This window comes from Arachis ipaensis, chromosome B2 (assembly GCF_059453495.1).
Source record: "Arachis ipaensis isolate K30076 ecotype BB chromosome B2, ASM5945349v1, whole genome shotgun sequence".
NCBI lineage: Eukaryota > Viridiplantae > Streptophyta > Magnoliopsida > Fabales > Fabaceae > Arachis > Arachis ipaensis.
Window position 1 is genome coordinate 61,196,791 of NC_142437.1, and position 9,352 is coordinate 61,206,142.

General features: G+C 39.2%; 1 non-coding gene across 1 annotated transcript; it reads left to right on the forward strand.

The window, feature by feature from the left end:
* Positions 1 to 4,543: 4,543 nt before the first annotated feature.
* On the forward strand, positions 4,544 to 4,647 carry LOC148574072 (small nucleolar RNA R71). The gene has a single exon (XR_015905982.1). It is a non-coding gene; the product is annotated as a small nucleolar RNA R71 (small nucleolar RNA).
* Positions 4,648 to 9,352: the final 4,705 nt, after the last annotated feature.

Sequence of the window (9,352 nt, forward strand, 5' to 3'; positions counted from 1 at the left end):
GTTTAAGGTTAAACTGAAGCTTAAACGTGGAAATGAGAAAGCAACCCTGGAGGAGAGAAATAGTCGAACACGTTTAAGCTCCAGTTTAAGGTTAAACTGGAGCTTAAACGTGGAAATGCTCCTGGTGCCTTTCTTACTTCTGGCGTTTAACCTCCAGTTTAAGGTTAAACTGGAGGTTAAACATGGAAATGCTTCCTGGTGAGAGATTGTGTCGAACACGTTTAAGCTCCAGTTTAAGGTTAAACTGGAGCTTAAACGTGGAAATGCTCCCTTGGTGAAATTCTCATTCTGGCGTTTAACTTCCAGTTTAAGGTTAAACTGGAGGTTAAACGCCAGTTCCAGCATTTCTTAGCCTTCATGATTCTGGCGTTTAAGCTCCAGTTTAGGCTTAAACTGGAACTTAAACGCCATTTCCAGCATTATATGGCTTGGTAGTTTAAGTTCCAGTTTAAGCTTAAACTGGAACTTAAACTCCACATGTGATATTCAAGCTTCCTTTATTGATTTTGTTGCTTCCTTGCCTAGCCTCTTCTTCCCTGAAATCATCCAAACAATTGCATCAAAGTCTTGCAAAATTTCATGAGAAATCTTCCATTCATAGCATTCAAGTAATATAACTAAAACTCATGGAATTTGCATCAAAATCATACTGTTTGGATGGTTCATTGCTTTGTTATTCATTTAACCATTCTTGGTTACTTTAAGCTCAAGAAAATGCATAAAACAACTAAAACTAACAGAAAAATGCTAGTGAAACTAGCCTAAGATGCCTTGGCATCACAACACCAAACTTAATACTTGCTTGTCCCTAAGCAAGTCCTGAGTTATTTGAGAAGAAAGTATGAAACAGAAAGCAATTACATTGGCTATATTAGCAAGCATTTGAAGTTCATCAGAAGGGTTTTATGCAGAAAGTTGCAGCATCACTTTTTCATTCTTATCAGGTAAGATTATCACTTTTTCATTGCATCCATCAAACACTGCTATGGCCTCTTGTTATTCTTATGTCCTTGGCACTTTTCTCTTCTTTGTTTTTCTTTTCTTTTTCTTAGAGCTCCTTTGCTCCTTGTTTGCTTAGTGTCATGTGTTGCACAAGCCTTTGGCATTTTCTTTTTCTTATCAGTGCACTACACATATCCACTCCAGGCATTTTAGTTCACATTTCTTTTTGAGACATTGGTGCCCAGCACCTCTTTGTGTGACTAAATGTTTTGTATTTAGGTTGCTCTTGATAATGGACTTTTGGTTGATAATCCCGGGTTAGTTAACCCAAGTTACCAAGTGTTGAAACACTCCTCAGAACCTATTCATCCAAGCATATCCTTAATACATAAACACCACAGGCATTTGTCTCAGAAGTTCAAACCATTGGTGCCTAGCTTATTTTCTCAATTTTTTTGCTTTTTGGTTGCCCTTTTTTAGTGGCTTTTTCTTCTTCTTTTTCTTTCTTTTTCATGGCCAAAGACATTTATTCATTAAGATCCATAGACAGTTTTCAATTTCTACACAAAAAAAGGTAACTCTACACTCTATTTCCAGTGATCTGACTAAACAATCAAGCATGCATACCACCACTTAATTCTACTTGATTTGTCACTAATTGAGCCAAGTTACTTTTGTTCAAACTTTTCTTTTATTTTTGGAAACAGAACAAGCATGGCAAGCATTTGTTTAAGAAGGTGAAGTTATATCCAAACATCTAGGCATTCACTTTATTCAAAGCAATAAACAGACAAACATACTAGAAACTTCACATTCCAGAAAGATTCAACAATTACAGTTTAAACCAGAACAAGCATGCTTTTGTTTGCCTTTTAAAGAATGGTCAAGGAACACCACCACCTTGTGAAATCTCTTGTTTTCTCTTTGTTGCCAGGAAACAATTTGATTTCTCCTTCTTCTCCTAGTTGTTGCTTCATGTTCTTTCTCAGATCCTTGTTTCCTTTCCTGCAAAGAGTGATGAAGTTGCTTGCTTCTCAAGCACTTGAGTGGTTAGCTCAACTATGTATGGGCAAGTGTCTGAGTCTTAAGTTGGTGTGTGAACACCAAACTTAGTCTCCTACTTACTCCTCTGCTCTTTGAGTCCTTGAATTCTCCTTGGAATGAAGTTGCTGCTAAGGATTTTAAGCATTCCTGTGATTGCTTAGAATGGTTGTTCCTTTCATATAATTCAAAGGTTGTTGTGTTCAGTTGATCTGTGTGGTGGAACACCAAACTTAGAGTCACACATTCCCCTTTGAATTATTGATCCACGAATTCATTGTTTGGTGTGAAACACCAAACTTAATTCTTTGCAATGCACAGAAACTACTTCACCCTTTTTATTGAAACAAATAAAAGAAACAGCAAAGGGGTATTACCTCAGGTTGGGTTGCCTCCCAACAAGCGCTTCTTTAACGTCATTAGCTTGACGGTTGCCCCTTGTTAGGGTGGATTGTAGTGCTTGATGTCCTCTCCTCTCGCTATGAAAACGTCCCCATTTGATTCCTTCATGATTTCCAAATGTTCCATAGAAAGAACTTTCCTGATTGTGAACACTTGAGGGAGCTGGGAAGGAATGGTTTTGAGGCCAGGTGGGATTGGCAGATAATGACTTGATATCACTTTATCTCCCGGAGAAAAACCTTCAGTGGGAATTTTCTTGTTTCTCCACCCTCTTGGCAATTTCTTTACAATTCTTCCCTTTCTCTTGAGGATTTCTTCATTGACCCTTATGCCAGGAGGATCCTTCTGATCTGTTTCTATTGATTCTTGTGGCTTTAACTCTTGCAATTCTTGTTTGCCTTCCAAGGACTGTTTCAGAGTTTCAGCTGCTGGATTGCTTTCCTCCAAACACAGATGGCTACTATCATCCTTAGGCTTTTCAGGTTCTGGTTCAGGCTCAGATGCAGGTTTGAAAACATTGAAAATGAGCTGTTCATCATGTATTCTCAAGATTAGCTCTCCTTGTTCTACATCTATGAGCGCTCTAGCAGTGGCTAGAAATGGCCTTCCCAGAATGATAGGGTGTAGGTAGCTTTCCTCCATGTCCAAAATGACAAAGTCTGTGGGGAAGAAATAATTTCCCACTTTCACCAGCACATTTTCAACTACCCCTTCAGCTTGCTTCTGAGTTTTGTCAGCCAGTTGTATGATTACATCAGTGGATCTCACCTCATTCAGTTGTAGCCTCTTCATAAGAGTCAGAGGCATCACATTTATGCTAGCTCCTAGATCACAGAATCCTCTGTCAATTTTTGTTTCCCCTATGATGCAGGGGATATGAAAACTTCCTGGGTCTGTTTTCTTAGAGACTATGTCCTTCTTGATGAGGGCACTGCATTCTTTGTTCATTATTACAGTTTGTCCTCCCTTCAAAACTCTTTTCTTGCTCAGCAATTCCTTTAAATACTTGATATGTGTAGGCATCTGCTGGAGAATCTCAAGGAAGGGAATATTGATATGGAGAGACTTAAATGTCTCTAAAAACCTTGAATAGGTTTTCCCTTTTTCACCTCCTCCTAACTTTTGAGGAAATGGTGCTTTTGGTTGGTATGTTTCCAGCATGCCTTTTTGCAGATCCTTGGCTTGCTCAGTTTCACTTTCCTGCTTAGCTTCTTCCACACCTTTCTTCAAGATTTCTGGTTCCTGTTCTGAGGGTCTGATTCCTTCTTCTTCTGAGACTTCCTTCAATATGGTGATGGCCTTGCATTCTTCCCATCTCACTCCCTTTTGTTCCCCTTTAGGATTCTTTTCTGTGTCACTAGGGAACACTGCAGTTGACTTAGGGGCCTGTTGAGATAGCTCTCCTACTTGAGACTCCATCCTCTTGAGTTTTTCACCATGGTTCCTTAAGGTAGATCTCACATCATCCCTAAAGCTTTTCAACTCACTTATGTCTTGACCCATGTTTGCAAGCATTCCTTCTATCCTGTTTAATTGATCTTGAAATTGTTGGTTCGGATTAGGTTGGGTAGGTTGATTATTTTGGCCATGATATGATGGTTGGGAGTAAGTGTTTTGTGTGGCTTGGTATGATCTTTGGTTGGAGTTTTGGTATGTGGAATTGTTGTGTTGGTTATGGTTGTAAGGTTTGTGGTTTTGTGGCTGGGTTTGTTGGTTTCCCCACCCAAAGTTTGGGTGGTTTTTCCATCCTGGGTTGTAAGTGTTGGAATGTGGATCATATGATTGCCTTTGTTGGTTTCCCACATAGTTGGCCTCTTCCCAATCACCTCCTTCAGTGCTTACTTCCTCTTGATCTTGTGTGTGTATTGCAGCCACTTGCTTTGTTTCTAATTTCCTGGTGAGCTCTGCTAGTTGCTTGGCAAACACCTTGTTTTGGGCTAAAATTGTATCAACATGGTTCAGCTCCATGACTCCCTTAGTGTTGTGTCTCTCTGAAGCATAGTAGTACTCATTCTCAGCCACTGTCTCAATCACTTCAATGGCTTCTTCCACAGTCTTTTTTCTGTTCAATGAACCTCCTGATGAATGGTCTACAGCCTTCCTTGATTCATAAGAAAGTCCATCATAGAAAATATGCAATTACACCCAGTCATGGAACATGTCTGGTGGGCATTTCCTTGTCAAATCCTTGAATCTCTCCCATGCCTCGTAGAGAGTTTCACCATCTTGTTGTCTAAAAGTCTGAACCTCAGATCGAAGCCTATTGGCCTTTTGTGGGGGGTAGAAACGTGCCAGAAACTTGCTTTCCACCTCATCCCAGGTTGTTAGGCTCCCCCTTGGGAATGATTCCAGCCACTTAGCTGCCTTGTCCCTAAGTGAAAATGGGAACAAGAGCAGTTTATAGGTATCTTCCTGGACTCCATTGGACTTCACAGTGTCGCAAATTCTCAGGAATTTTGTGAGATGTTGGTTTGGATCTTCATTAGCACTCCCACCAAATGAACAATGATCCTCCACAAGTGATATTAGCTGTGGTTTGAGTTCAAAATTGTTGGCTTGAATGGGTGGTTTCTGAATGCTGCTACCACAATTCCCAGAGGTTGGGTTTATGTATGAACCAAGAACTCTCCTCTCAGGAATGGCATTGTTTCCATCAGCCCTCTCATGGTTGTGAACTTCTCTATCCATGTTGAGATCTAAAGCTTCCTCAAAATTGTCCTCAGATTCTCCTTCAGATTCCTCTTCTCTCAGTACTCTCTTCCCTCTTGCTTCCCTTCTAAGTCTATGAAGGGTCCTCTCTGGTTCGGTATATGGAGGAGTTGATGTCTCTCCTCTCCTACCTGTCATACAAGAACACAGCACAGGCACCAAACAAGTGAAATACTCTTGGTTAATGGAAGAGTATGGTTAGAGCAGTTGAGGAATTAATTCAAATAGTTAGTGGGTCAGTGAGTTAGTTGCTTGAATTTAAAGGCATAAAGAAAGAAAACAAGTAACAGAGTGCAGAAGTTAAAATTCAACAAGTAACTTGAACTAAATTATCAAAACAAAAAAAAATGCTCAATCTAGTTAACTTCCAATTTGAGAATTGTCAATCGAAAACCAATCCCCGGCAACGGCGCCATAAACTTGATGTGCATAATCTTGATATGCTACGATTTAGGAAATTGCACGATCGGCAAAATTCCTTCCGGCAAGTGCACCGGTTATCGTCAAGTAAAAACTCACAATAGAGTGAGGTCGAATCCCACAAGGATTGGTTGAGTGAGCAATTCGGATTAGAAGTATGTTCTAGTTGAGCGGAATCAAGATTTAGATGAGAATTGCAGAATGTAAAATTTGCAGGAATTAAAGAGCGAGAAGCTAAATTGCTGAAATTAAAAGGGATGGGGGTGATTGCATGAATTTAATTGCAGAATGTAAAGAGAAAGTGGTAAATCAGAAATGGGAATTCATTGGGTGTTAGGAGATATTGAGATCTCCGAATCAAAACAACTTTTATCCCTTCCTCAACCAATGCATTCATTAAATTTTGCTTGGCAATCTTATATGATTGGATCCCAATCCCTTGGCTCACCAATTCTCTCTAAAAACAAACAAATTCCCAATCCCTTGGTTTAAATGTTCATAATAAGAGATGATGCTCGATCACTGATTATACCACACAGTTTCATGAACCACAATTTGGTAGGATTACATGTCACAATATCCATCCAAACCCCAATCCAATTCACTGTGAGAAAGCTTCTCTAGCATGAATCCTCCATTCCTTTCCCAAGGTTCCGAAGGATTCCAATTATGGGCAGTTTCTTTCCCAAGACAACTACCCAATGGAATTAGATCGAGAAGCTTTCTAACAAAATTCAAGAGAAAAGATTGAAGAAGAAGATAAAACTATTATTGATTCATTGAATTACAATAGAGCTCCCTAACCCAATGAAAGGGGTTTAGTGAGTCATAGCTCTGAATTCAATTACAAAACTAAAGGAAAATGATCCAAAGTTCTATGTGTGTAAAAACTTCTCCACTAACTTAAATTCTATCCTATTTATACACTTTCTAAATTGAGCTTCTGTTGTGTTTCTTGGGCTTTGAGGCCTTTCCCTGATTTCCTTTTGCTTTGGGTTTATGGTCCATAATCCTGATGAGGCTATGATCCAATTCTGTAACATTCATTGAGCAAACTTAGTGATAAACAAGTAATGACACAAGACTCAACAAATTGAAGCTCCAGACTCATCAATTCTTCAGGCCCAATCCCATAAACCATGATATTCAATTGGGTTTCATACCATAATACGTTTAAGTTAATGTTTGTGCTCAAATGCTAACTTAAACTTCAATATATTTGGCCCAGAAATCCTTTCAAAAAGTGGCGTTTAAGTTGAAGTTTAAGTTTTAGTTTAAGGTTAAACTGAAACTTAAACGTGGAAATGGAAGAAAGCAACCCAGGAGTGTGAAATGTCGAACACGTTTAAGCTTCAGTTTAAGGTTAAACTAAAGCTTAAACGTGGAAATGAAGAAAGCAACCCTGGAGGAGCAATTGGGTCGAACACGTTTAAGCTTCAGTTTAAGGTTAAACTGAAGCTTAAACGTGGAAATGAGAAAGCAACCCTGGAGGAGAGAAATAGTCGAACACGTTTAAGCTCCAGTTTAAGGTTAAACTGGAGCTTAAACGTGGAAATGCTCCTGGTGCCTTTCTTACTTCTGGCGTTTAACCTCCAGTTTAAGGTTAAACTGGAGGTTAAACGTGGAAATGCTTCCTGGTGAGAGATTGTGTCGAACACGTTTAAGCTCCAGTTTAAGGTTAAACTGGAGCTTAAACGTGGAAATGCTCCCTTGGTGAAATTCTCATTCTGGCGTTTAACTTCCAGTTTAAGGTTAAACTGGAGGTTAAACGCCAGTTCCAGCATTTCTTAGCCTTCATGATTCTGGCGTTTAACTTCCAGTTTAGGGTTTAGGGTTTAGCCATCATTCTAGCTTACACCACGAAGATTCTGATTAAGAGATCTAAGAGATACTCATTCAGTCGAAGGTAGAACGGAAGTGGTTGTCAGGCACGCATTCATAGGGAATGATGATGATTGTCACGTTCATCACATTCAGGTTGAAGAGCGAATGAATATCTTAGAAGCGAAATAAGATGAATTGAATAGAAGACAGTACTACTTTGCATTAATCTTTGAGGAATAGCAGAGCTCCACACCTTAATCTATGGAGTGTAGAAACTATACCGTTAAAAATACATAAGTGAAAGGTCCAGGCATGGCCGAATGGCCAGCCCCTCTGATCTAAGAACCAGGCGTCCAAAGATGATCAACTGATTCAAAGATGGTTCAAAAGATATCTAATACAATAGTGAAAGGTCCTATTTATAATAAACTAGTCACTAGGGTTTACAAAAATAAGTAATTGATGCATAAATCCACTTCCGGGGCCCACTTGGTGTGTGCTTTGGCTGAGCTTGAGTGTTGCACGTGTAGAGGTCTTTCTTGGAGTTGAACGCCAGCTTTTGTGCCAGTTTGGGCGTTCAACTCTGGTTTTGGATCCTTTTCTGGCGCTGGATGCCAGATTTGGGCAGAGAGCTGGCGTTGAACGCCAGTTTACGTCATCTATTCTTGGCCAAAGTATGGACTATTATATATTTCTGGAAAGCCCTGGATGTCTACTTTTCAACGCAATTGGAAGCGCGCCATTTCGAGTTCTCTAGCTCCAGAAAATCCACTTTGAGTGCAGAGAGGTCAGAATCCAACAGCATCAGCAGTCCTTCTTCAACCTCTGAATCTGATTTTTGCTCAAGTTCCTCAATTTCAGCCAGATAATACCTGAAATCACAGAAAAACACACAAACTCATAGTAAATTCCAGAAATGTGAATTTAACATAAAAACTAATGAAAACATCCCTAAAAGTAACTAGATCCTACTAAAAACATACTAAAAACAATGCCAAAAAGTGTATAAATTATCCGCTCATCACAACACCAAACTTAAATTGTTGCTTGTCCCCAAGGAACTGAAAATCAAGTAGGATAAAAAGAAGAGAATATACTATAAATTCCAAACTATCAATGAAACATAGCTCCAATCAAATGAGCGGGACTTATAGCTTTTTGCCTCTTGAATAGTTCTGGCATCTCACTTTATCCATTAAGGTTCAGAATGATTGGCATCTATAGGAACTCAGAGTTCAGATAGTGTTATTGATTCTCCTAGTTCAGTATGATCATTCTTGAACACAACTATTTTATGAGTCTTGGCCGTGGCCCTAAGCACTTTGTTTTTCAGTATTACCACCGGATACATAAATGCCACAGACACATAATTGGGTGAACCTTTTCAGACTGTGACTCAGCTTTGCTAAAGTCCCCAATTAGAGGTGTCCAGGGTTCTTAAGCACACTCTTTTTTTCCTTTGGACCTTGACTTTAACCGCTCAGTCTCAAGTTTTCACTTGACACCTACTCGCCACAAGCACATGGTTAGGGACAGCTTGGTTTAGCCACTTAGACCAGGATTTTATTCCTTTAGGCCCTCCTATCCACTGATGCTCAAAGCCTTGGGATCCTTTTTATTTTCCCTTGCCTTTTGGTTTTAAGGGTTATTGGCTTTTTGCTCTTGCTTCTTGGTTTTAAGAGCTTTTGGCTTTTTCTACTTGCTTTTTCTTTTTCTTTCTATTTTTTTTCGCCTATATTTTTTTTTCTGCAAGCTTTGTTCTTTGCTGCTTTTTCTTGCTTCAAGAATCATTTTTATGATTTTTTAGATTATCAAATAACATGTCTCCTAGTCATCATTCTTTCAAGAGCCAACATATTTAACATTCTTAAACAACAACTTCAAAAGACATATGCACTGTTCAAGCATACATTAAGAAAACAAGAAGCATTGTCACCACATCAATATAATTAAGCTAAGTTCAAGGATAAATTCGAAACTCATGTACTTCTTGTTCTTTTGAGTTAAAACAGTT